The following is a 27427-nucleotide window of genomic DNA, read 5'->3' as shown; positions in this document are numbered from 1 at the left end:
GAGAGAGAGAAGATAGATAGATAGATAGATAGAGAGAGAGAGAGAGAGAGAGCCCTTATAATATTAGCTCCTATTTCTTCTTCTGTCCCATATAGAGAAGATAAGAGATGATTAGAAGTTCTTTTTGTGCAGGTGGCAATTTCCCACTGAAAACAAGCTGAGGAAATTTGGTTCATTGCAGCAAAGGTCACATAGTTCCCATTTTTTAAATTGCTCAAAGAATTGGGGGCAGTGGGGGCTATTCAAGGTTTTTAGGCTCTCAACTAACCCAGCAAATTGTTACTTTGGATGAATGCTGTTTATGTGACTTACTGAAGTCGACGTGTGTGACATTTACAGTTTCTAACAGGTCTTATTTTTGCAGTTCCTGACCACCACGGCTTTAAGAATATCCTTCAACCAGGAGGGAGATCCATTGCTTTAAGACTTGCCTGGTAAGGACCATCGATTTGTAGTTTGTTGAACTGGTGTCTGTCTGTGAGTTTGTGGGGAAGTCCAGGCTGCCTTCTCTGGGCTGCTGGTCCCTGTGCAGAACTATGGAGAAACTTCCAGAGTCACAGGTGTCTGGGAGGTAGCATTGGTTCCATATCTTGTGGGTGGGGTGAACGTGCAATGTGGAGACATGTTCTTGAGTCTCTGAACAGGTTCCCCCCATGAGGCAAAGCCCAACAAGGGTGACTTCTTTCTCTCTTGCGTGACACCCTGAGTCCCTGTCTGCCAGCCAGCAGCCTGGAACCAGGGCTGAGAGCTGGTGGGGCTTTTGCTAAAGGCCAAGTGACTTCGTCCAAGTGCCGCCTGCTGTAGGGCTCCTCATCACTCACCGGGTGACTCAGCGGCTTGGCCCAGTCTTGGATGAATCCTGTCCCAAAGCAGCTCTGTGTTTGTCACCTCAGTCAGACTCTAGATCGCAGACTCCCGGACGGGGTGTATTTCCGGCGCAGGAGCTGGTACAAACTTAAAATACAAAAGAAAGGGCGACATGTGTATTTGATATCTTCGGTGGCCTCATCTTAGGCTGCCCCTGATATCTCTGTAAACTCACCCTCAGATGTAATTAGCCAAGCCCACCTTCTCCTGACCACGCGTCTCAGAGGTCACTACATAAACCAGGGAAATTGATAGCAGAATTATGCACTCAGGAATTAATCTTATATTGCACTGAATATATATATATATATTTTTTTATCGTGACTTTATATTGCTGGAAAAGTGCTTACTTCTGATTTTGTGGATATTCCTGACCGTGGATTACTTTTATTTTGGTTTTTACACAACAGTTATATTAGAAATTTGCTGTTTTATTCTTACCTTCTTAGTAAAAATCCTTTTATCACACAATGGGTAATTTATATCCATTACCAGGCCTTTCAATCCTTTTCAGTGGGGCTGTCAGTGCCGTTGGCACAGTAATGATTAATGTGATCTAATAATAGTGTACCATTATATTACCTTAGTAAAACATGTACCAACACCCTATTCCGATCTACCAAATTCATAGCTTCCTATAATATTTTTGTTGAAAGACAGGATTACTATTTTTCAAAGCTGATTTTTTCCCCTTTAACATATTTAATGAAATTCACAATTCTTTGCCTTAGTAATCCTGAGCATGTGACTGGGCTTGATGGGTGAATTCCACATCTGTAGACCCTGTTGTGATTTGTCAGGAGAGAGGTCCAACCATCCCAGCGATCTGTCAGAGAGATTATTTTGTTTTTGTTGGGCCTGGGTTGTTTTGCCTTGAAGAAGAAGAAAAAAAAATTGTCGGTTTTCCAGCTCCTTCTGATGCGTAATAAGGAAGGTGTGTTTTAGATTGAAAGGCAAAGGAGGAAGTGATTTGGTTTTTTCCTCCCCTCTGTCACCTGCCTCTGTGTGCTGGTGAATCAGAGGTATAGCTGAGCCAGTGGAAGTAGCTTCAAACCCCTTCTCCAGAATTGTCGCTCTCTGACCCATCCGCTCCTCTCGCTGTGGCCCAGCCTCTGGGTCTGACACAGGGTCTTTCACATTTGGCATTATTGAAATTTTGGGCTGGATGGTGATTTGTTGCAGGGCCCTCCCGTGCACTGTAGAATGTTTTGCAACATCCCTGGTCTCTGCCCACTAGATGCTGGTAGCATGCCCCCACCAACACTTCCTCCATTGTGACAATCAAAATAGCTCCAGAAATCGCCATATGTCCCCTGGGGGGGCCCAATCAGCTCTTGTTGGTCTAACCTAGTAGGAACAAGAGCAGATATTTTTAGTGTGTGGGGGAAATTCCTGTCGGAGTTCCAGAGTTCCATGGTGCTTCTTCAGATGTCTTTGGCTTTGGGGGAGAAGATGTGCGGGTGAACACGGCGCAGGGCATCCCTTCCTTGGCTGAAATACAGCCCTCTTCCTCCTCTCTCCCTCCTCCTCTGTCAGGAGCCTGGCCCGAGCGAGGGCCTGAATCTTAGCGTCTTCCACTTAAATCCCATTATAATCACGCTCATGATTGATAACATTCCACCTTTTCAAAGGGCTTTAAAATCTGTGTCAACCAAGGATGACATTATTGTAGTGCGGGCGAGATGTATTCAAACAATTACACACTCAAATCAAAGTGGGAAGGTTTGTCCTTCTATCTCAGCGCCTTTGTGTGATGTGGCTTCAGCCAGCACCGCAGTCCTCACAGCCCCAGAGACCTTCAACAGAAAAATAAATGGGAAGAAACAGGTTTTGCCCTTGGTACCACTCGGCTTGGAAGGCAGCTTGGGTATTTGGGCTCCTTAGGGCTAGAGGGTGGGGGAGCAAGGAGAGATTGTTGAGTATAGGAGAGAGAGAGAGAGACAGATAGAGAAAGAGAGAGGGAGAGATAGAGAGACCAAGAGAGACAGAAAGACAGACAGACACACACACACACACACACACACACACACACACACACACACAGAGAGAGAGAGAGAGAGAGAGAGAGAGAGAAAGAAGGAGAGAGACAGAGAGAGAGAAATCCTTGTTTTGATTTGGAACAAAAACTACTGCTCCAACATTGGCTCGAAATAGGCAATCAACTGAAATCAGGAAAAGTATTTTGAATACAAAATTTATATTGAAATACTTGAATCTTGATACGTGTGCACCCACATACATGTATATATTTAAATCAAGGATATAGACAATGAGAAATAAAGCTTCTGTCATCAAAATATTGCGTGCAGTATTTGCCCTTAGATAATTCTGCCACGTTGGAATACAGTTTTGTACTGTTAACATTTCCATACGAGACACTCTTGTTTGTTTTTACAACTGATCCTTGATGATAACAGCAAATGAGGAAATGGCTCTGATTTACCTTTGCGTTAGGAAGATTTGGGATCCATTGTGTTGTTTGGTGCAGGAAGCATTTTACTGACCTACTCCTTTACTGGTTTCTGGTCTGTCTCTCCTACTGCGATGTAAGAGTGGTGAGGGTAGGGGCTTATGTGTTTTGTTCCTTGTGATTTCCTTAGTTCCTAAAATGCTGCCTGATGCACAATAGCTTCTCAGTAAAGCTTTGGTGACTAGATGGATGGATGGGAGGATGGATACATAGATGGGTGGATGGATGGATAGATGGGTGGATGGGTGGGAGGGTAGGGTGATGGATGGATGGATTGATGAATGGATGGCTGGATGGATGAGTGGATGGGTGGGTGGGTAGGTGGGTAGATGGATGGGTGAATGGGTGAATGGGTGAATGGATGGATATGTAAATAAATGGATAGATGAATGGATGAATGGATAGATGAATAGACAGATGGATGGGTGGATAAATGGGTGGATTGATGGAGGATGGATAGGTGGATAGATCGGTGGATGGATGAATGGATGGGTGGGTGGGTGGATGGGTAGATAGATGAGTGGGTAGATGGATAGATGGATGGATGGATGGATGGACAGATGGATGGATGGACAGATGGATGGATGAATGGATGAGTGGATGGATGGTTGGATGGATAGATGGATGGATGGATGGATGGATGGATGGATGGATGGATGGAGTGGATGGATGGGTGGTTGGGTGGCTGGATGGGTGGGTGGATGGATGGATGGATGGATGGGTGGATTGATGGATGGGTAGGTGGATGGATGGATGGGTGGGTGGATGAATGGGTGGGTGGGTGGATGGATGGATGGGTGGATGGGTGGATGGATGGGTGGGAATTATAGATTGGATGGATGGATAGTGGATGAATGGGTGGGTGGGTGGATGGATGGATGGGTGGATGGGTGGATGGATGGATGGATGGGTGGATGGGTGGATGGATGGATGGTGGATGGATGGATGGGTGGGTGGATGGATGGATGGGTGGATGGGTGGATGGATGGATGGGTGGATGGATAGATGGATGAATGGATGAATGGGTGGATGGGTGGGTCTCTATCTCAAGCCCTAACATGTACCTGAGAATATTGGGCTCATTGATCTAAACGAAATCTCACTTTTACCATCTATTCACTCATTGGTCTCCCAAGCATTTTTTGAAAGCTTTATTTTCAAAATCTAATGATCAATTATAACAAGGCATTTTCTTTTAGTCTAGTTCTTTTAGTCTAGTTTTTCAAAATGGAAAAAATATGTCTAGGACTGTGCAAGGCAACCTCTGTGAACTGAAAACCACCCTGTTATAAAAATGTCTTTAAAAATCCACAAGGGCACATACACAGTTGACTGGGACTGAAGGCATGGAGGACATGTAGATGAAGATGGTCTCTTTCCATGTAGGATGTGGATGAGGGATTTATGAGGCTAAAAGGACTTCCTGCCCACGTGACTGGATGTCTGTCTCCTGGGCAAACCTCTGCAATCTGCACTGTATTCCATGTTCTTCTGGGGATTCTCGTGTGTACTCTTTAGACCTGCCATGCGTTGGTCTCTGTGGGGCTTGCCACTGCTGAGTCCTGTGAGGTCAGCTGTCTTGAGGGGATAGGCTGAGGCTCTGGGGAGTGGGATTCCCAAGTTCTGGCATGGTATGTGTAACGTGCCCATCTATTGGAAAACTTATTCTCAGTGATGAGAGTGGTCCAAGTTACCTCACCCTTGACTTTTAAATTATTGTACCATGGACATTATAGCAGTACTAGTGAGAATGTACTAAAGAAGAAAGATAAATGATGTCTACGTCTGACAATGTATTGCAAAGGTATAGGCTTTGGAAGCAGGTTGGAACCCTGGCTCCACCATTCAGTGGCTGTCTGATCCAGTGTCAAGGGACTTGCACTTTAGTTTTCTCATCTGTAAATTGGGAACAATCTGGTAGATTACACTGTGTGATCCACTTAAAACACTGCCTGGTTCAAAGTAGGCATTTAATACAAGCACGGCACTGTTATTATTTTCATTTCCTCTCTTCCATCATCTTTCCCCCTTTCTCCATCTTTATTCAAGATTAATGAAAATATAGGACATTTTCAGATAATTAGGCTTTTCCTCTCAGTCTCATACCAGTGCTAGGAACCCCAAGATGTTGCCAGGCATGTGGTCTTTCCAGCATCCCTTGAGTCCTTGGTTAGCAAGTTCAGAGAACGTCAGAAAGGCTGGTGAGTCTCCTGAGCCAGCTTCTCCATCCCATTCCTTTGTGAAGGAGCATTGTTGACACACCACTGGGGGCTTGGGATTTGCTTGGTGTTTGAAGAACGCATTCCTGAGATGGATGCCACGTGGTCACGGTGGGTGGGTGGGGACAGCCAGCCCTTAAAAGGGAAGGGAGGCCTGTGGTGTTTCTCCTCCACCCCTTCACAAGTGAGACTGTTTTGCACCATGGCCCGGTTTTATATTTTTAGCTTCCACTGAAATTTAATGTTTTGCTTTTGGTTTATTATGTATGCAAGTATCTTGCTGATAAATTACATGTGTAATTGTACCATCGTAACCACTGCTAGTCAGCGACAACATATAATTAAACTCACCCTTGTAGTCATTGAACTTTTCTGTCCCTGACAAGATCACTGACCACTCCAAGGAGGGCGTACCTCCACGTATGAGCCACACGAGTGCCCGAGTGGCCGGACCACCACGGGGGCCCCTGTGCTTTCCTGCACGTGTGCACAGGCCGACTTCCCCGGATGGCCACACATGGGATCCAAGGGTTGGCTCATGAGGTCCAGGGGTGCTTCTCCCTTTATTTCTGTGTCTATGATTATTGGCTCCAGAGTGGGTGCCTGGTAAACACTTTTGTGAGTGAATCTTAGAATTTTCTTCAGTTGCCTCTGAGCCCTCTTTTCTCTTAAGCTCCCCAATGCCTATCCTACTCATTTTTTAGGGGTGTTTGTTATGTTGCTCTTCTGCCCCTATGCCAAGGGTAAGCTACAGCCTGTGACTCATATGCAGCACACTGCCTGTGTGTGTGTGTGTTTTTTTTTTACATTTAAGAATTTAAAACAATAGCAACAAAATACACATAATATAAAACTTAACTATCTTGACCATTTTAGAGTTCAGTGGCATTAAATAGTTACATCACTGTGCAACTGTCACCACCTCCCATCTCTAGAACGTTTTGAGACTGAAACTCTAGACCCATTAAATAACTCCCCATTCTCCCTACCCATTCCAGGTCCTGGCATCCGCTATGCACCTGTCTGTCTCTGTGAATTTGACTACTCTAGGTACTCTATATAATGGAACCATATAGTATTTGTCATTTTATGACTGCTTATTTTGCTTAGTAGAATGTCCTCAAGGTTCATCCATATTGTGGCCTGTGACAGAATTTCCTTCCCTTTTAAAGCTGAAAAAGATTCCACTATACAGTATGCATATACCACATTTTATTTTATTTTTTGTTTGCTTTTCTTTTATTTTGAGACAGGATCTTACTTTTGTTCCCCAGGCTGGAGTGCAGTGGCATGATCATAGCTCACTGTAGTGCCACACTCCTGGGCTAAAGCGATTTTCCTGCCTCAGCCTCTTGAGTCACTGGGACTACATGTGTGCACCACCACTAATTTTTAATTTTTTTTTGTAGATACGGGGTCTTGCTATGTTGCCCAGGCTGCTCTTGAACTTCTGGGCTTGAATCATCTGCCAGCCTCAGCCTCCCAAAGTGCTGGGATTATAGGCATGAGCCACTGCACCCGGCCCCCTATGTCGTTTATCCACTCACCCATCAATAGACACTTGGGCTGCCTCCACCTCATGGCTATTATAAATAATACTGCTGTAAGTGTGGGTTTACATGTTTCTTTTTTCAAAAAATTTTACTTTAAGTTCTGGGATACGTGTGCAGAATATGCCAGTTTGTTACATAGGTATACATGTGCCATGGTGGTTTGCTGCACCTATCAACACATCATCTAGGTTTTAAGCCCTGCATGTATTAGGTATTTGTCCTAATGCTCTCCCTCCCTTTGCCCGCCACCCACCAACAGGCCCTGGTGTGTGATGTCCCGCTCCCTGTGTCCATGTATTCTCATTGTTCAACTCCCACTTATGAGTGAGAACATGCACTGTTTGGTTTTCTGTTCCTGTATTAGTTTGCTGAGAATGATGGTTTCCAGGTTCCCTGCAAAGGACATGAACTCATCCTTTTTTATGGCTGTATAGTATTCCATGGTGTATATGTGCCACATTTTCTTTATCCAGTCTATCATTGATGGGCATTTGGGTTGGTTCCAAGTCTTTACTTTGTAAATAGTGCTGCAACAAATATACGTGTGCATGTGTCTTTATAGTAGAATGATTTATAATCCTTTGAGTATATACCCAGTAATGGGATTGCTGGGTTAAATGGTATTTCTGGTTCTAGATCCTTGAGGAATCACCACACTGTCTTCCACAATGGTTGAACTAATTTACACTCCCACCAACAGTGTGAAAGCATTCCTATTTCTCCACATCCTCTCCAGCATCTGTTGTTTCCAGACTTTTTAATGATCGCCATTCAAACTGGCGTGAGATGGTATCTCATTGTGGTTTCTATTTGCATTTCTCTAATGACCAGTGATGCTGAGCTTTTTTTCATATGTTTGTTGCCCGCATAAATGTCTTCTTTTGAGAAGTGTCTGTTCATATCCTTCACCCACCTTTTGCTGGTGTTGTTTGTTATTTTTCTTGTAAATTGGTTTGTGTTTATATGTTTCTTCATGACCCCGCACTTAATTCTTTTGCGTGGAATTGCGGGATCTATGGTAATTCTGTGTTTAATTTTTTGTGGAACTGCCATACTGTTTTCCATAGTGGCTGCACCATTTGGCATTTCTGCCAGCAGTGTGCCAGGTCTCCACTTCCTCCACACCCTTGCCAGCACTTACTATTTTCCGTTTTTATGCTAGCAGCTGTCTTCATGGGTGTGCAGTGGCTCTTAGTATGGTTCTGCCTGTTCTCATATGGCCTATGAGCTAAGAATGGCTTTTCCATTTTTATATGATTGAAAAAAGTCAAAAGAAAAATAATGTTTCATGATACTGGAACATTGTATGAAATTTAAATCTCAGGGCCCATAAATAAAGTTTTATTGGCCTGCAGGCACTCCTATTTGTTTATATGTTGTCTGTAGCTGCATTTACGCTACAAAGGCAGAGTTGGGTAGTTGAGACAGAGACTGTGTGACCCGCAAAGCCTAAAATAGTTACCACCTGGCACTTTATGGGAAACTTTTGCCAGTCCTGTCCTATGATAAGTGCTGTATGCTTTCTCTGTTTAACCTCCTCTCTAATCCATTTTGCAGACACAGAAACTGAGGCTCAGCAAAGATAAGTAACTTGTGCAAGTCACACATTACCTAAACAGGGCACATGTGCCTGTCCATGTGACTCCAAATCTTTCATTCCTCACTACCATATTAAATGAACAAAATCATTTGAAGATGGCTCTTTCTAGAGAACTGCTTGTTTTTCTCTTTTTCTTGCTTTTTTTTTTTTTTTTTTTGAGACAGGGTCTCACTGTTGCACAGGTTTGAGTGCAGTGGCATGATCACTGCAGCCTTGACTTGACTTCCTGGGCCCAAGCCATCCTCTTGTCTCAGCCTCCCAAGTAGCTGGGACTACAGGCATGCACCACCACACCTGGCTACTTTTTCTGAATTTCTTTTGTAGAGACAGGGTTTTGCCATGTTACCCAGGCTGATCTTGAACCACTGACCTCAAGCAATCTTCTCACCTTGGCCTCCCAAAGTGCTAGGATTATAGGCATGAGCCACTGCTAGGCCTCCAGGGGACTTTTCTGGGTGTTTTTAGTAAGCCTGAGGTCAGGTCCTGGTTGAGGAAAAAAAATTGTAATTATACTAAGATGTGATGTTGTCACTGGGAGAGGTAGCCAATTGAGGGAGAGAATGAAGATGGAAGGAGAAGTTAGGTGAGCTAAGCTTTCCTTTAATTCTTATGTTTAAATTCTAAGACCTACGCCTTATGTTGCATGGCAAAATGAGCTTTCAACTCTAAGGAGATAGTTTTAGGATGCAGGCATGTCAACACGCACAGGATTTCCTCAGGATTAGAAGAAAAGCCAAACCAATCAATAACTTCTTCTTGCATTAAAAAAGTGAATTATTTCCATAACTGAGAGGAAAGTAAGCCAGGGTCTACAAGGGAACCTGTTGATTGATTCTTTCTCCTTCATTCTTTGGATCGCATGTTGTTTGGGGTAAATTGTAGCATAGATACCTTTGGCCCACCCCAACACATTTTTCCCCAAATGTAGAGATCTGCTCTCCCATCTCTCAGAGGCTGTCTTGGGCACTCCTTTTGCCTCTCGGGCTCTGATGGTCAGTGGGTGCGTTGTTACTGATGAGGGAGTGGTTAGTTCTGTCTCTCTGCCTCCTCCCCTTCTCGCCACCCTCTCTGCCCACCAGGATGTGTGGACTTGGTACCAGGAACCTTCTGATATTTCTTGATACAGAGGACAAAGCATGGATAGTTATTTGTTCTTTCTTCCACGGGAGAAAAGTCTTAATTGATTTTACATATTTGTGTGCATTATGGAAATCACCCATCAGTCCCAACTACTTAGGGGATATTGGGGGCTGCAGGAAATGGCTGGTCTTGCGTCTTTCTCAGGCAAAGAGATTGTGGTTCTCCTTTTATGTTTGGGAATGCACGACATTCCCCCCGCCTGCCAGCCCCCAGCAACTACTGTATTTCAACAATAGGCTTCACGCGGCTGCAGTGTGAGGCACAACAGTGTTTTTCATGAACTTTTGGCTGTGGTTTAGGCCTGGCAGAGCTGGACTCTTACCCTTAGAGTTTTCTGGCTCGATTCATTTTGCACAAAGGAAAGTACGATAATCGGAGTTGCAGGATGATAATGTGATCGGCATGTTAGCACATTGCAAGAAAGACAGAAATGACTTTGGAGTTTGCATTTCATCCTTGAAAATGTGCAGTGCTGCCTGAGCCAAGGGGCCTGTACTTAGTAGGAGCTTGTTAAATACTGGAGGAAGGGGTGAGGGTGGCAGTTGCTTCGTGCCTGAGAAGAGGCAGGAGAAGTATGTGTTAACCTATGCCCATACATTTTGGAAACAGGGAAAGCTATTAGGTTTTTTTTTTCCTGTTTAAAGGTGAAGTTTGGGTCTTGACCTGGTGTTGTTCTCTACCTGCCTGGTTGCCCAGTAGGTGGTGGTAACGTGGCCACAAATTCATTTGACCTTGAGTTCCCTGACTCTTCTGCTCCGACGGCCCCCGTCTTTCACTATCTCTTGCCAATGAGCAGCTAAGCATTTATTGAGGGTCCCTGTGCTCAGCTCTAGAGGGTGGAGTGAGGCCCTCAACATGGAGGAGCTTGCTGCCCAAAGGAGAGGGAGTTTTAGCTGGGGAGGTAGAGGCACGTGTATTTGTTGAGGTGGCCGTGAAGGGGCGCGTGTGTTGAATTTTCCCTACCCCCAAGTCATTCTTATTTTCTTCCTGCAGTACCCCAAGAAAATAATGAAGTTTTTCTAATGTGGATGTGTGTGTATTATTTCATGTCTGAAAACAGTTAATAGTACAGAATGATGCTCTTGAGTGGGCTGAACTCAACAGAATAATTTTTGTTCCTCAACAGAATATAACTTGAGACAACACTGACAGTTAAAAAAATGTAAGTATGGCATATGCGGGAATCATTCACCAAATTTCTATTTCTCCTCTCTAGGCCCCAATGTGTCTGTGTGTGTGTGTGTGTGTGTGTGTGTGTGTGTATTTAAACATGACTTCAATGTTTTTAGAAATGTGACATCCCAAATATGATCAGGTCTCCAGTAACAAGACAGCGGGTGGCCAATGCCCCCATGAGTGGCAGCCTCCCTAGGGAAGGTTCTGGAAGTTTGCAGAATTCTTGCAAGATACCCCTGCCCTGACCCTCCAAACTCAACTCCTGCTTCCTTAGGTGGGGCAGACTCCCCTCTCCTCTCCTACAGGGACTGAAGGCTGAGAGAAGCTTGTGAGGGAGGTTGAGGCAGGCATGCTTACATGAAGGCTACATAGGTGTGGGAAGGAGCACTGCTCTTGGAGTGAGGAGGCTGGTTCTGATGTCTATCTGCAGTCCACAGCCTGGGTGACATTGGAGAGCCTCAAGCCATTGCAGCTGCAGGCTGTTACCTGAAGGGTGGGCATCTAAGATTCTTTGTAAGTCTTAAACGGAATGACCTAGACCAGAGCGTCAGGAATGTACACACAGAGCCCTGGGGGTCTTGGTAGCATGCGGATTCTGATTCAGCAGGTCTAGGGAAGTGAGATTCTGCATACTTAACAGGCTCCCAAGAGATGCTGATGCTGCCAGTCCTCGGACCACACTTTGAGTAGCAAGAGACTGGAGGGGTAATTCTCAAACTTGGCTATCGATGATAACAACACAGGGAACTTTTAAGACCCGCCAATGTCTAGGCCTCCTCCCAGGCCAATCAAATCAGGGATTGCCCTGCAGGAAACAGTGTGATTGGAGGCGGGGGTGGGGAGGTTGTCTGCTCGCTTGTAACCAAGGTATGACACTACGGCTGGAGTCGTGCTGTGGATCTACAACTTGAGCGGGTGTCAGAATTGCGTGGAGGGCTTTGAAAAAACAACGTTGGGCCCCAACCCACATTTTCAGATTCAGAGGGTCTTGGGTATCATCCAAGAATTTGAATTTCTAACAGATTTCCAGGCAATGCTGTTTCTGCTGCCCCAGGAACTCCACTTTGAGAACCACTGGTCTAATGTAATCCCCTGCCAGTGGATATTCATGAAGCAGAAACCTCCAGGGAGTGGGAGCTGGGGGCTCCAGGACACACAGGGCCCTGCCTCCGGGGTCACTCCATGCACATCTGTTTTACACAGTGAACTGCCTTGGAAAACTTTCACTTGAAAAAAATTGTGGGTAGAAAAAAAATGTTTGAAAACCTCTGAAGCAAAGGCAAGAGTTTTAATCATAGGGATGGCGGATGTTCGTTCTTTCATTGAGGGGCAAACCAGCCAGGATCCTCGGTCCCTCTTGTTGCCAGATGTAGTGGTGTTTGCTCCTAGTCCTGCCCTGTCCTGCAGGAGGTGTTTTCCATGCTGAACTGCTGGCTCCTTTTTGCGTGTAAGAGTTCACACCTGTCTGGAGGCCTCCATGGGGCCCAGACCAGTGTTGGGCAGGGCAGCTCAGCTTGTGGGGAAATCCACTGTGTGTAGCTGCTAGCGCCTAACGACTGTGTACTGGGCATCAAGCACCATGCTCATTTATATGCATGATCTTATTTAATTCTGTAGTGACCTCATGTAATAAGTACTGTCATTATCCCATTTCAGAGATGAGTATTTGATGCTACCTCCCAGACTGACAGTGTCCAGGAAAGCAGCTGTAGTGGAGGTGGAAAGGCAGTAGGATTCCCTGATTGGTAAGGGCAGTGGAGTGTCATGGGGAAGACTTTGTGCTTGTTGGTGTCTTGGGAAGAGAGCAGAACAGTGCCCTGTCAGCCCCACAGGTCCCAGAACCCACTACCTGGGCCAGGTGACAGAACTCAGAGCCTTTGGTTGCCTCAGGAGATGTCACCATGGCTGTCCCTTCTTGGTCAAAGTCCCTGTTGGCCAAGACGTCCTGGGGAAAGTGGGCAGTGAGGTTCCTTCTGGGTGAAACCCTTTTGTATGGCTCTTGATAGCGCAGAGGGTTCTGGGAGGAGATTCTGTGAACTAGCCAGGGTGAAGAATGGGTGGATCTCTCCAGGGCTCAGGTCCTGTATCTGTGGCTGCCATCTCTAACCACGGAGAGCTGGCTTGGACAGCTCTCAGCTTGCTCTCTACCCACAGGGAGGCTAAACTGCGTCTAAAGCTGCAGGTTTTTGCTGAGACATCATGAAAAAGCTGGTTCTTCCCCCTGGTCACCTAATGTGGTTGGGGCAGAGACGGCGGGCCTTCTGGTTGGAGGAAGGGAGGCACAGATGGGTGTGTGGTCTTCCAAGCAGCATCTAGGTCCTTCTGGTGGCCAGAGGATGGCAGCATCCTTTAGCTCTCATGGGAGCCACCCTCTGTCCTCTGTGTATTTCCCTGTGCTCCCTTCATGGGACCTGGACCTCCGTATTTACAGCTGGTGTTGGCAGTGGAGAGGGGAAGGTGAGAGTAAAACTTCCAGAAGAAAAGCTTCCTATGAGGTGGGGAGTGTGAGGCCCCAGCCGGGGAAGACCCTTCCAGTGGCCAGAACAGTGCTGCTTCCCCTTTACCTAAGACATTGCCCTCCTCCTCCAAGAGATTTTCAAAAGAGTTTTGAAGCTTAGTCCAACTGCAGCCCAAGCATCTGCCCTTCAGTTCCATCTTCAACTTAAATGAGATGTATTTAAGGAAAGGCTGGCCTGGAAACTACTGTGATCGGTACCAGGCAGCTTTTTCTTGAAGTCCTTTTAGATGAACTATATAATCCCTTCGTATGCCTGGCAATGATACGTGGGGGAAAGTTTACATCCAGTTTAACAGAATTTCTACTTAAGTGCTTTTTTTAATGGCCCACGTTTGATCTTAAGCCACTTCTTTTTGAACCCTTGAGGGTTTTATTACTGAACTTTAAAAAGAACATTCAGTTCAGAGGGCTGGCATGTTCTCGAATGGAGCTGGATTTTGAAAGAAGGGAGATGAATTTCTTTCCCCAACAGAGGCACAGGTGTCGCCTACCAAAGGTGGACAGAACTCTATTTTTACTTCAGTGTAGCACCAGGATGTAGTGACTGTCTCTTTGAAGGACTAGGCGTGCAGATATTATTGTTAGGATTTGTAGAGAGGATGATGGCTGGAGTAAAGGAGTGGCCAGGAGCTGGGGGTGGAAATTCTCCCACAGGTAGCCCTTTCTCAAGGCTAAATGAGCATCCCCGGCGGTGAACCTCCCTGTATTGTTATGCATATGCATAGCATGGGAGCTCGGTGCCAGGCAGCAGGAGGCCACTGGCCTTGCGCTTGTGCCTTTACAAGTTAAATTTTCCCCACAAACCTCATGTTTTTTTTTTTTTTTTTAATTGAGACAGAGTCTCCCTCTGTCACCCAGGCTGGAGTGCAGTGGTGCAATCTTGACTCGCTGCAATCTCCGCCTCCCAGGTTCAAAGGATTCTCCTGCCTCAGCCTCCTGAGTAGCTGGGATTACAGGTGCGCGTCATCACACCCAGTAATTTTTGTATTTTTAATAGAGATGGAGTGTCATCATATTGGTCAGGCTGGTTTCGAACTCCTGACCTCGTGATCAGCCCATCTTGGCCTCCCAAAGTTCTGGGGTTACAGGCGTGAGCCACCGTGCCTGGCCTCATGCCCTTCTTTAAGGAATCCCACCGGGTCCTCTACAGTGCCCTCTTCCCTTTAGAATAGTGGGCTAATTCCGGGTGCCCATTAGAAATTCAAGACGCATCACTCTGACTCAAGCTGAGACCCTTGGTTGCAACTGGACTATAGGAGGTGTGCCCAGGATGTCCCCCTGTGGCTCACACCCCATCACCAGCTATGCAGAGGCACCATACCCTGTCTTTGCTTTGCCATACAGAGCAGAGGATGTGAAATCAAGAGTCGGACACGGCCCAGAATGTAGAGTGGAGTTTCATTTCTACTCCAGGGTTGCTGGTGCACATCAGGCCGGCTCTGCCTGCCACTGTACCCTTCTGCCTCTCAAGAACAGGTCTCCTGATGACCATTTGCATGGGAGTTTCCTAATGCTGGTAGCGTTGGGGTCAGAATGCTTGCAGCATCCTGAGCTGTTGAAAGATCTTTGTCAACTGCAGAAGAACGGTGTGCTGACTCCTTCATCCTGTCTCACACCAAAGAAATTTTTTGGCATCTAGGAGACTTGAGACCAGGGAATACATTATAGTGATGGTTTCAGGATTGCTGGGAGAATCTGTTTCAGGTGCAGGTCCCCAGGCCTTAGATCTGCAGGTATGGCAGTCTGGGAAGGAACCTGGGAATCTTCATTTCTCCCAGTCTCCTTTGGCAATGCCAGTGAGCCTGGGATTATAGTAACGCTAAACCTAAATTTTAGTGGGTGGATCTCAGAAGGCTGGCTTCTGGAAGCTTCTTTCTTACTTCTCAGCTCCAAGACTTTGGGTCAAACATTTTTGAGCTCCTTTTTCTTACCCTTAAGAGAAATTGGGTTGATATGACTTCTAAGAGTTCCTTCAATTCTGAAGTTGTAGCACATTAAAAATAATCTGCATTTTAGGCCTGGCAGGTCACATTCCTGCTGAAGAGGGGCCTGGGAAAGAAAAAGACTCTACAATGTGAAAGTGTGGGCTTCGTGGTATGAGGCCAAGTTTATAAAGGTAGCCTCTGTGAAAGAATCATTTGTATTTATTGAAATCACTGATTTTAATCACCTTGGATGCTCCCTTGATAAAAAATTATAATCCTCTGTAAATTATGAATACCTTGAAATTCACAAATTCTATCACTTTTGTGATTGGCAACATTAAATGGCAGCAGCTCATTTAAATAAGCAACATCTGGACATTATTATTTTTAGGGATTTTTCATCTGTTGATTTAGAAATCTGGGGCCTTTATGAATCTTGCATGAATATTCTTTTATATTCACATCTACATCAAGACACAAAGGGATAGCCAAAAATATTGTCCAGTGACTCTTTGATGCAATGAATGTGTTTTTTAAACAACAAATCCATTGTGAATGAGAGAAGATATAAAATAGGCTGTGAGGGTAGGTGGTGGGGGCAGCTAGATCCTCCAAGAGCCAGAAGAGTCCAGAAATTCAAAGCCACAGTGGGGAGAAGGTTTAGATTTTATATATAATAATGTAACATTTTAAAATCACAATATGATTTTGGGCTGATGATATTGGAATATGGCATTCACTATTTCTCAGAATAATCCAATTTAGAACAATGTATTCTGAGCAGGTTTGGTAAAAATAGAAGATCTATCATCCCATGGTATAAGATAATGCATTAATTTTTATGAGTGAGTTATGAAGATGTACAACTCGGTTAAGAGTTAGGATAAACATAATATTCCTTAATTAATCCATTATGCCATGGTACACATGTGCCATTTTTATTACCTTAAAAATGAAAAATGTCAAAAAAGGAAATTGCTGCTTTTTTATATCAAAAAAGCCTTTTTTGAAAAATCATAAAATGGCCTAATCTAATTCACCATATAATACTAATGAGCTTAACAAGCCATCTCGATGCACAGTTTAGGATAAAAGGTCATCAGTTTCTGGCAGTCAAATTCCAGTACTTTTCAGACGAGGCAAAACCTTTCAGCACCAAATATCGGAAATGGCATTTGTGATTAAGCGTTATTAATAGCTATTTGTTATGAACGTGGGAGAGTTTTAGAAATTCATATTATACCCTCCTCGAGTTTTCTAAATCTTACCATTGCAGATGCCAAGAACAGGCATTTCCCCCTGCCCCCCCCGCCCCCCCCGAATCTGATTAACCTGTTGTCCATCCCAATTCTAGGTGGTGTTCAATAGGAATCTTACATTCACACAGTGCTTTCCGTTTCATGCCACATTTGATTTCCCCAAATCTCTCTGAATCCCCTGCATTTATTTCCTGGGCTCTCTTTGCTCTCCAGGCAGCCTTCCTGTCCTCTGAATGTGCCACTGTCATCTGCCTGGTGTTTCTTTTATCTTGTCACAGAATGGGCCCTGTGGAGGTACAGGCTGAGCACCTTCGGCCGCAGTGCACGCGGTGGCTGCAGCCGGCCTTGTTATGGAAAAGAATTGCCCAGTGGGTTGAGGGAATGGGCAACAGCAGACTAGAATCATGAAGCTGAAAGGAATATTGCCAACTGGAGGTCATTTTTCCCAACTGAGGGGCAATAGTTTGCCACTATAAACTGCACATTGCAGTCAGTATATGTTTTATTAAACCATTTAAGGAACTTGGGAGCCATTTCATTTAAACTTCCTGCTTGATGGAACTCAGGGCAGAGCCTAGAGCAGCTCACAAAAGAGGTCTGGAGTAATTTGCCAAAGAAATACCCCAGGTACCCAGCAGGATGACCGCAACGGGGGGAGCCTGGTGAGGGCTGGACCCAGCGCTTATAGCACTCTTCGACGCCTGAGTGCATGAGTGTGTGTGTGTGTCTGGAGGTTCGAGTCCCAGCTCTGCCGCTAACTAGCTCCATGACCTTGGTCAAATCTCTTAGCTTCCCCTGGACTATTTCTGCTGCTGCAATAGGAGGGGATGGGGTTTGATAGGAGACGCAGGGTCTTTTCCAGCTCAGTGATTCCATAAAATGCTGGATCGTCGGGGGGTTGCCCCTGGAACTGCGGTTCTGGGACGCCCCATCAGGCCCCTGGTCATCACAATGGAAAGTCAGCCCTTGTGTCTGCTCTGCCTGGGAAGCGATTCTGGCTGTGGACGTTTTCATAGGCTCTGGGGACCGTGGCTCCCCTGATCCAGTGGTGACGTGTGGGTTCTCAGCATAGAGCAGGGAAACCGGCAGTAACTTAGTTCTCATATTAAACAGAAATAACCTCTTCGCATGATAATTTTGTGTCTGGGGAACTAGGAAGCTGAGGCTCATGCCTCTGAGCCTCAGTTATTCTGTCTGCAAAATGGGGTAGCGGCAATGGGGACGCTGTTGCTTTAGCTGTAAAGGGCGACAGAAGGGATGCCCCAGGTCCCTTCTGTTATCACTCTGGGTGACTTTTACAATTTAGCTGATTTAGCTGATTACAATTTAGCTGATTACAATTTAGCTTTAACAACTTTGGTGAATTGCATGCCTGCACATTCCATGTTCAGTTTGTGCCTAGGTGGAAAGGAAGGATAAGGTGAGATGTGCTTTATCTTTAAGAGTAATGGACAGAATGCAATCTGCACTGTTGCTTTCTCAGCCCTAACTGGTGGTCCTTAGTAGGTGGCTTTAATTCTACAAAGTTATATAACCAAATCTTTTGTCTAATTGGTAACTATATTTAGGAGGTAGAGAAATATGTGAGCTATTCGTTTCGATTAAATTTTTTATTATGCACTCTGCATTTGGATTGACAACTATTAATATTAAAGAGCTTGGCCAAATTGAAATTTGTATTGCTGGAGAGACTTAAATATAATGTATGATGCTGAAAAAGAAAAAAAGCCCAGGGAAAAGGGGAATTACCAGGCTGGGTGCAGAGAGGTCCCTGCCAGGTGCTGATGTGGGCTAGGTAGAATCTGCCCCACCTCTGCACGCTGAGGAGGGAGGTGTGTAGAGGCCTCCGCAAAGCCAGTGTCAAGGTCTCAAGGATTGAGATACTTTCATGGAGACGATGCTAAATAAAGATGTAGAGCACGTTTTAGCAACGTATACAAATAATTTTTTATAATCACTGTTTGTATATAATATTTTTTCCCAGCACTATTAAGAAGGTTTGGGGGTAAGGCAGAGAAAGTCGTTCTAAAATAGAATGCATGGAGCACTGGTGCAATGATGTGGAAAAGGGAGGCCTGCTTCCTTGGAAATCCTAACACAGATTGTGTTGCTCTGCTGCGAGTCCTTGGGAGATGGGAGGCTCTGTCCGTCCTGTGGCAGGGAGGTCTCCAAGGCCACAGCCAAGTGGGGAATGTGCTGGGAGCAGATTCCTGGGCATCCTGGGTCTGCTGTGGGCAGGCCCTGGGACTCACAGCCGTGGTTCTGCGTCTTGGGGGCTGACTCCTTTCTCACTCCTAGCAATGCCTGTGGCTTTGGCCAGTGACCTGGGTTGTCACATGCAGAATCCTATAGGATTTGCACAAAGACCCAGGAGGTCCTTAGACAGGGGAAGTCAGGTGTCTGGGTCCACGTGGCCACTGAAGAGCAGACACAGAACCAGAACTCAGTTCTAGAATGCAGTCTGTGGGGCACTCTCAAGAGAAAGTGTCCTCTTTGGGAGTCTACAATGCTACAGGGCCAAGGGTGGAGCCCACGAGCCACTGGCATCTGTGCCCTGTTAGCTGGTCCTCACGGACTCCAGACACCTCCACCTTCCACGTGTTTTCTCTTGTTGGGCCCTCTGTATAGAATGTCAACACCATCCCAATCCTCCGGGGAAGCCCCCCAAGTCCCCCCAGGGCCTGCAAGGAGAGAGCAATCACTGTGTCCTGAATGGATGCAGCAGACACAGTGCACCAGATTTGACTGGCAAGGGAGGAGAAGACGACCCTTTCAAATTGGTGTTGGCCTTACTTCCTTCATCCCCTTTTCCCCCGCTGCTGGACTATAAACTCTCCGGTGGCAGGGGCATTTATCTTGTTTTTACATAATTTTTCCTGACATTGGGAGCTAGAATATCAATGTAAGAACCTTCATAGAAAGGGATGCCCAAAGCATTGGTGGTTCTGGCTCAGTGGATTTTAGGCACACATGTTTTCATCTGCATTTGGCATTTCGAAGCTCCCAGGAGCTCCTAGATGGGCGATGGATTTCTGAGGCTCGGCTGGTGTCAGGGTCTCCTGAGACGGGGACAGGGCACACCACCTTGCGTCTCCACTGCTATACACCTGCTCCATCTCCCAGAGGTGACCCCAGTTTCTGGAGGATACGTGCCTTCCTTGTCACCCCACCGGTTAGCTCGGTGGCTGGTGCATCTGTGGCCATGGCAGGCTCTATGTGATGGTGAGAGAGGCAGGGCAAGAGAGGCAGTGCAGGAGGTGCAGGGCAGGGACCTTGGCGCCGCCTCCAGATTTCTGTGATCAGCCAGGTTCCTAGCTTCTCTGGAGAGCAGACAGCCTGGGGATTGTTCTTTGAAATGGAATCAGGTTCCCTGTTTGCTTTTTGACACTTTTTTTTTTTTTCTTTTTTTGAGATGGAGTCTTCCTCTGTTGCCCAGGCTGGAGTGCAGTGGTGCAATCTCTGTTCACTGAAACCTCCGCCTCCCAGGTTCAAGCAACTCTTGTGCCTCAGCCTCCCGAGCAGCTGGGATTACAGGTGCCGGCCACCACCACACCCGGCTAATTTTTATATTTTTAGTAGAGATAAGGTTTCACCATGTCGGCTAGGCTGGTCTCTTAAGTCCTGATCCACCCGCCTTGGCCTCCCAAAGTGCTGGGAATACAGGCATGAGCCACCGTGCCCAGCCGACCCTTTTTTATTAGGCAGGGATAGTAGATACTCTCGGTGCCCCTTGGCAGCCACTTACCACTCAGGGTGAGGCGTCCTCACACCAGCATCCATGACTCTGCCTGGGGGTGTCCTTCGTCACTGGTGTGTGTCTGGCTTGTCATGGGGCAAGCACACATGCCAGGGAGTTAACACCTCTGGAGCACCCCTCAGTCGATGATAGGATGGGAGCTGATGAGTAGGCAGCAGTCTCTTCTCTCCCTGGATGGAGCAGCATGGGGGCTTCCGCTGAGGGTCTTACGACTCAGGGCTGGTGCCCTCAGTGCAGTGCACTTTTTAGCCTGCTATGTACAGGCTTCCTTTCTTTCCCCACCTCCCCGCTATCCCCTGGCATTTTTTGGGACTACCTCCTGCACAAACTTCCGCACAAACTTCCCGCCCAAACCGCCCGCATTTGCATCTTCGTCTCAGGGCTTCCTCTGAGAAAATAGCCGGAGACGCAGGTCAGTTCAAGGGAGCTTGAACCATTGGAACCGGGCTCACGCAATCTGATGAATCCTTCCTAAGGCCAGGTCCCTTAGGCCTTCTCATTTGAGCCTTCCAGAAGCCTCTGATGGGAGGGAGCTGAAGTTGTTATCCCATTCTCCTGGAAGGAAAGCTGAGGTCCAGAGACTTTGCAGAGCTAGAATCCAACTTCCTGCCCAGCTCCGGCCCTCCTAACTTCACTGATTCAACAAGGGGGAGCCTGGGCCAGGACCTCAGTGGGGGCCTCCCTCTGCCTGTCCCCAGTTAAAGGGGAGAGAGTGAGTTAATTATATGACCAAGAGCCGGCTCCTCTGGGGACAGTTGGGGCCAGCAGGTGAGGTGACCTGGTAGGGTCCCTGAGGAGGACAGCGGTAGGGGGAGAGGGCTGTGTTTGTGCGCTAGATAGGATGAAAGCCTGGGGCTCACAGAACTGCCCCACGTGGACCACTCAGCCTACAGGCTCTTAGCCTCTGCCGGCAACATCCGGGGGAAATGATGGATGGTGGACCAGCCCAAGTTCTCATAATCGGGCTGGGGAGAAGTTCTAGGGGCAAAGCATATTTGTATCTTCCTGACGGTTTGCAAAGATGCCTCTGTAAGAGGAGTGCCGGTTCCTAGGAGGAGACTGCTTGGGGCAGACATCTCTGTTCCCAGCTCATTTGCTCCTCTGAAGTTCTGCAGAATTAAGAGCCCAAGGGAGTAGCCCGGAGAGGAGCAGGAAGGCTGAAGCTTGGAAGGCAGGAGGCTGAGGGTGTTGCTTGCCATAAGTTCCAGGGCCTGAGGCTGCATTTTCTCTTGTCTGGGCCTTGGTTGCCCCAGATGGACTGGACAGTGTGAGCTCGCCACTGTAGTTGAGTAGTTGAGGAAGCCCATATAGAATTTGGGCTAGGGGAATCACCTGCCAGGAGTGAGCTTGTGCAGGGGCAAGAGTGGGTGCAAGAGAGTCCGTGGGAAGGGAGGGGAGTTGATGTCCTTACTGGACCCTCGAGAACCCATTCTTGACTGGCTCAGTTTCCCCAATTGTACAAAACAAGGAAGGAAAATGCACACTTCACTGTGTATGGGGAGGGGTGGAAAGGTTCTGTTAATTGAGTCAAGTGCTTGGCAAATGGAGGTGTGATCTGAGCGGTGAGCAGCTGGGTATTTAATGTTCTTAGGAGAATCAGCTCAGGCTGCTCTGCAGTCCTGGCTTTAAGCCCCTGAGATAGCCCTGAGCCTCAGCCCCCTTCATCACTGAGAAGCTGCAGGGGTGGTTGTCTCAGCTTTGCCCTGGCATCAACATTGGAGGCTGAGAGTGTTTCTTGGGCCTCTTTGTTGGGTGGGGCTAACTCCACAGTCTCTTGCCAAGGTTGAGTTCACATGGTGACCCCAGATCTGGGCTTGGGGTTTGGGGTTTGGGAGCCCACCTTTCGGCACTGGGAGGACTCTTCTAGGCAGAATTGGGTAGGGGACCAAGGCAGGGGTTGGGGGCCATCTGCCCTGGCCCCTGGTAGGCACTGGTTGGGCTTCTGCAGGAGGGGCCAGCGTGAGTGAGGAAAGGACTGTGCCACCAGGCGCCCTGTCCTCCCTCGGTCCCGCAGCAGCATAGAGCCTGGACCAGGCATGGAGTGGATCCTCCCGACATATTTAGTGATGTGATCTGACAGAGGGTCACATCAGTTTTATTTTTCCCTCCAAATTTTAATATCAGATTCATTTATTATGCTGACTGCAACTGACAAATGTTCACATCATTCACCCATTTATTCATTTGCTCATGAAATCTGTGTTGAGTAATTGTTTTGCCTTATTGGCAGTTTTAATTCTACACTCCTTTTTTTTTCAAAAGGTCAGTGGCTTGCTAGCTGACCAGGCCAGTGTGTACATTGCCTGGAGAGTTTTTTTTTTTGTAAAGAGATGCTCGTTTACACTGGTCAGACTTCAGCTTTGAGTTTCTCTCTTCTCTTGTTGCCTTGGATCAATACCTTGGAATTCCCAGGACTCAGTGAGGCTCTTGTCTGATCTCTCTGTCACCCTATTTCCTGGCTCAATATCTGAGCCATCTCACCCCACAGTCAGATTATTCTCTTTTCTTTGCTTATTCATTTCAAGCCAAGATCTACAGACACACCAATAGCAAAATGTACGTGTATGTCTTTGGTTTGTAACACACTTACCTCTAACACTTTGATAGAGCTAATGAAAGCTGTCAAGTTTAAAAAATGTCTCTGAATTTGCTTTTGGCTTTTGCCTAGAAGTGCATGAGATTCAAGGTGAATATTTCACCTGTGACTTTGATTTGGAAAATTGAAAAGTTGGTTCTAAGTGGTTTGAGAAAGAAGATGAGAGTGTTCCGGAAAATATAGTTCCGGTGAAGTTACTTCTGAGCTGAAACATTCAAAGTGCAGAGATCTGTAGTCTGGTATGTTATTTTACGGTAACTTTCTGTATGCAGCTGTGTTTGCTGTGAAAACTCACATTTCTGTATGGAACACTGAATGAAATATGAATGTGCTTTTTACAATTTAGTACTTTTAATAAAAGATTTGTGAGCAAAAAGCTTACGTGTAAGAGCCACAAAACATATAGATAAAAATATAGCCATAATCACACATCAAACCCTAGAAAATTCAGTATGTCAAGAACATCAGTAATTGAGAGAAGTTGAGGGAACCGACAGAAAAAATAATGTATATATATCCAGAATTCTAAAGGCATGAATCCTTTTAGCTGGGATCAGGGCTTCTGAGTTCTCTGGGGTGGGTGTTTTATTACAGTGGATGCTTTACTTAGAAGGATGTAATTTATTATCTCGAATTCGCATGGCAACATGAATTTGGATTTGGGTTTCTGGGAGAAGTTTACAATTAGTCCCCTCACATATATTTATAGCTTTGAAAAAACACTTGATGTTAAAATAACTTAAATACCTCCCCCCTCTTTTTTGATTGATATGTGAAATAGTGCCTTTTTTTTTTTTTTTAAAGAAATGAAAAACTAGTCACTGCTAAATGAGGCGTGGCCACTGTGTTCAGGGGGCACCGTGATTAGGTGGGCACTGTTCCCGGGGCCAGAGGACGTGCAAAAAAAAAAAAAAAAAAAAAAAATCTGTTCTGCACCTGCGTTGGCTTTCCGTGAGGGATGCTTTTAATTTTTCTAGCTTTTCATTGTTTCCTTGTTGGAAACTTCTCTCTTCTAAGGAGAGTTTTAACAGAGGGTATGAGGGAGACGTGCCTTCTTTTCCTCTCTTCCTGGTCTACCACATTCACCCAAGAGTCACCCTGACCATTCATTCTGCTGAGAGCCCCTTCTCCTGATACATCGCTCCTGCTTCATAACATTCTCAGTGGGCTGTGATCGCTACCGTTTTTCTTTTTCTATTAAAATACAGTCCGAACTTGATTATGTGTTTCAGTATTTCTCAGCCTGACCCGCTAGCAAAACCGGCGACAATGATTTAGTTATTGGCTCGTGTTTATTGCCAATGCAATAAGGTTGTGGTGCCTGACATTTTCTTCTCACTGTGTTGAAGCTTTTAGCGAGTTGCTCTTCTTACCCAGAAAGCAGCGTAACTTGGCCTCTCTTTGCAGATGGGTTACACATTCCTTTAACACTGGCATGCTCCTCTAACCTTCCTGGGTGGCTTTCGATGACTTAAACACAGTAATTGGCATGGAGGTCTGAAGCTTTATTTTATGATATTAAATCATTCTTTTCTGGAAACAGAAATCTGCAAAGTATACCATTCATTATGCTAAGGCCTGTATTAACACGGGCTCTGGCTGATGGCTGGTGACATCTTGGAGAACTTATGTAGCACATCTCAAGGGAGGTGCCAGCCCTCACCTGTGGAGGTGAGCATTAGAACCAAGAGCAGAATCCAGGATTCCATCTGCTGTGTCTCAGGGACAGAAGTGTATGGTTTGTCATCGTTAGCTTGGTGCATAAAGGGTAACATTACCCTAAAAATACTCACAGTGTGGACTGAGATGAACTTGATTGCTGTGGCATTATTTTAGGGGGACTTGGCGCTTTCTCCATGTAATCTTGTGAACATTTTTCTTTTTTTTTCATGTGAACCATGATTTTCTTGAAACAAAGAGGATTATCAGTCATAAGTTCTGAAGACTGAAATGGGGTGGGAGAAAGGTTTAGAAGGAGAAGATTTTTTAAAGGACTTACAAAGCTGGCACTCAACTCTAGCTGGAGAGAAATTCTTGAGTTAGGCGCCATCTTGGTTTTGTTGCTCCAGGGCAGTGATGGAGGCGATGGGAGCTTTTCAGGTCCTCAGAGTCCTCATGTGTTCCATAAAATGGGTTCCTGCAGCCCATAGACAGCTACTAGAGGGAATGGAGGCCTGGTAGGAAAGCCAGTGAGAGTTCTCTAAGGCTCTAAGTTCTAAGGGTTGCTCCTCTCCAGACAGCTGGGGAACTGCACGTCACTGGAAGTCACTCTGTGGTCACAGCAGGGCTCTGCTTTGACTCCAGCAGTCTGTTTTTTTTGTGCAGTCTCACTCCGGGCTATGTCCCCAAGTAGAGCACCACGATTTCCCGGGAAGGGTCTGTGAGATAGATCTTTGGTGATGAGGCCAGCTTGGAGAGAACGGCACTTGAGAATTTCTTATGATGCAATTCAATGACACTGCGATTCATGGCAATACCTTTGCGTCGCCCCAGCCCTGTCCTCTGCCAAACTTAACCACACTTGGCGAGATCTCTGAGAAGTCCTGAAAAGAAGAGTCCTCAGGCAACTGCAAGACTCTCCCACTCTGGTCTAGGAAAAAAGTTTTGGAAAAGACAAGAAGTCCATCAGACACGAAAGAAGACATGTAAAGGGAATCAAAACGAACAAAAAAGCTATGAAAATGCAGAGACTCAAGAGGTCGCCAAGCAAATGAAATGACTTTAGGAGTGACGTGTTCGCTGTGTCTTTCTGGTTGCTCTCGGGATGGTCTCTGGTAACACATTTTAGTTGTAGAAATGAGGGAAAGGGGGCGAAGACAAAGTTCCAGGAAGGTTGCAAGAGATAACCGGTTATCTAACTGGTATCCCGGGGGCCAGTGTGGAGTCGCTTCTATGTCTAAAAATGATTTTGTTAGTATGTAGGTCACATTACTGTGCTGTCTGGTTATTGGACGTTGCCTTAGATAACTGTTTGTGGAGTATTAAATGGTTCTGCTGCCTCAGCACACTTTTTCACTGGTATTTTTCACACAGTTGTGCGGCTGAAAAGGCGCAGTGCTGCAGCAAAAATCAATTTATCTTTCCCTCTGCTACTTGTGTGCTGTGAGTTCTTGTAGTGTTTTACCATTTGATTAATTGATATTCTTTGTGTCGGACATCATTTGTAACACTGCTGTCCAACTTTGGGTGTCTTAAAAACTTTCATAAGAACACTACATTATTTATGTGAGACCTCCTCATGACAAAGTACAATAGTGAGACGCAGAAAGAAAAATTAGATCAAAATGCTCTTGGCTTATAAGTTTATTAAGGGTGGAACAATGTTTCCATTCACGTCTCCCTCCTCCCTTCTGCGTCCCTGTCGCAGGGTGGCTTCGACGGCTTTGCTCAAAAAGTTTGGTGATGAAAGTTTTTCCTTCCTTGGCTTTTTATGGGTGGTGGTCTCTTGGGATTAGAGGGGCTTCTGATTGCCTTTCAGATGAGACATGTGGGTGGGGAGGGGCAGGGACAAGTGGGAATGGTAGGCGTGGCGTGGAATGAATGCAGAGGCTGCCTCATCAGAGCCCTGGGGTTTGAGAGCTGGGAGCAGGAGAGAGCTCCTTCTCCATAGGTCTCTCCCAGGGCCTTGCTAGATGCTTTTAAAATAATGTGTTTGCATGCATTTCACATGGTGCGGGTCTTTCCATGGGTATTATTAATATCTATTTTTGGAGCAAAGACTGTCAAATGAAGGTACGCCAGCCCCGCGTTATAAAAACAGAACAATACTGTTGCTTCCCCATTTCATTATAAAGTTTCTTTGACCCTGTGGTTTATTTTCAAACATTCAAGTTATTTGTTCTGGTGTATTCTTAAACAGGGGTTGTTTTTCTCCCTTTCAGAAAATGAGCACAGATGGTGATGGATTTTTCAAGTGCTGACATCCCTGCTTGAGAAAATGTTCCCACCTTCTTTGTGCCGAACAAGTCAGGCAAACTAACATGATGATGCGATCATCGGTTTCATGCAGACATGCAGAATTGATTGACAGGGGAAAATTTAACATAAACCACACATTCTTTCAGTGTCTTCAATTTCTTAATGATGTTTATTTGTTGGATATTAGCAGCGGCAGGAATTTCATTTAAGGCGAAAAGTGGGGAGAAAGGAGAAGACGGAGGAAGGGGAGAGAACTTGTTCCAGGCAAGCAGGTTTAAGAGGAAATTTACTGCTCTGGTAGAATCTCCATCAAAACAATTTGTAACCGCTCCTCGGAGCCAGCCCGGAGCTGAGGCTGTCAGCGGCTAACCAGCCATTCTCAGACCATTGCTTCTGTTTGCGTGACTAAATACAGACAATTAACGCCGA

General features: G+C 46.0%; 1 protein-coding gene across 9 annotated transcripts in view; it reads left to right on the top strand.

Annotated features, from left to right (window-relative positions):
- Positions 1-27427, top strand: part of ZNF536 (zinc finger protein 536) — a 488765-nt gene that overhangs the window by 59234 nt on the left and 402104 nt on the right. For 8 of the 9 annotated variants that reach the window (XM_021930964.2, XM_017952355.3, XM_021930958.2 and 5 more), the window contains exon 2: positions 365-434. The exons of the other annotated variant lie outside the window; for it this stretch is intronic. The gene's annotated coding sequence lies outside the window, so the exon portion shown is untranslated. The remainder of the gene's footprint in view (positions 1-364; positions 435-27427) is intronic. 9 annotated transcript variants of the gene reach the window in all.

Source organism: Papio anubis, chromosome 20 (assembly GCF_008728515.1).
Source record: "Papio anubis isolate 15944 chromosome 20, Panubis1.0, whole genome shotgun sequence".
NCBI classification, from domain to species: domain Eukaryota; kingdom Metazoa; phylum Chordata; class Mammalia; order Primates; family Cercopithecidae; genus Papio; species Papio anubis.
Note: the sequence above shows the minus strand (reverse complement) of the source record. Positions and strands in the feature narration are given on the sequence as shown.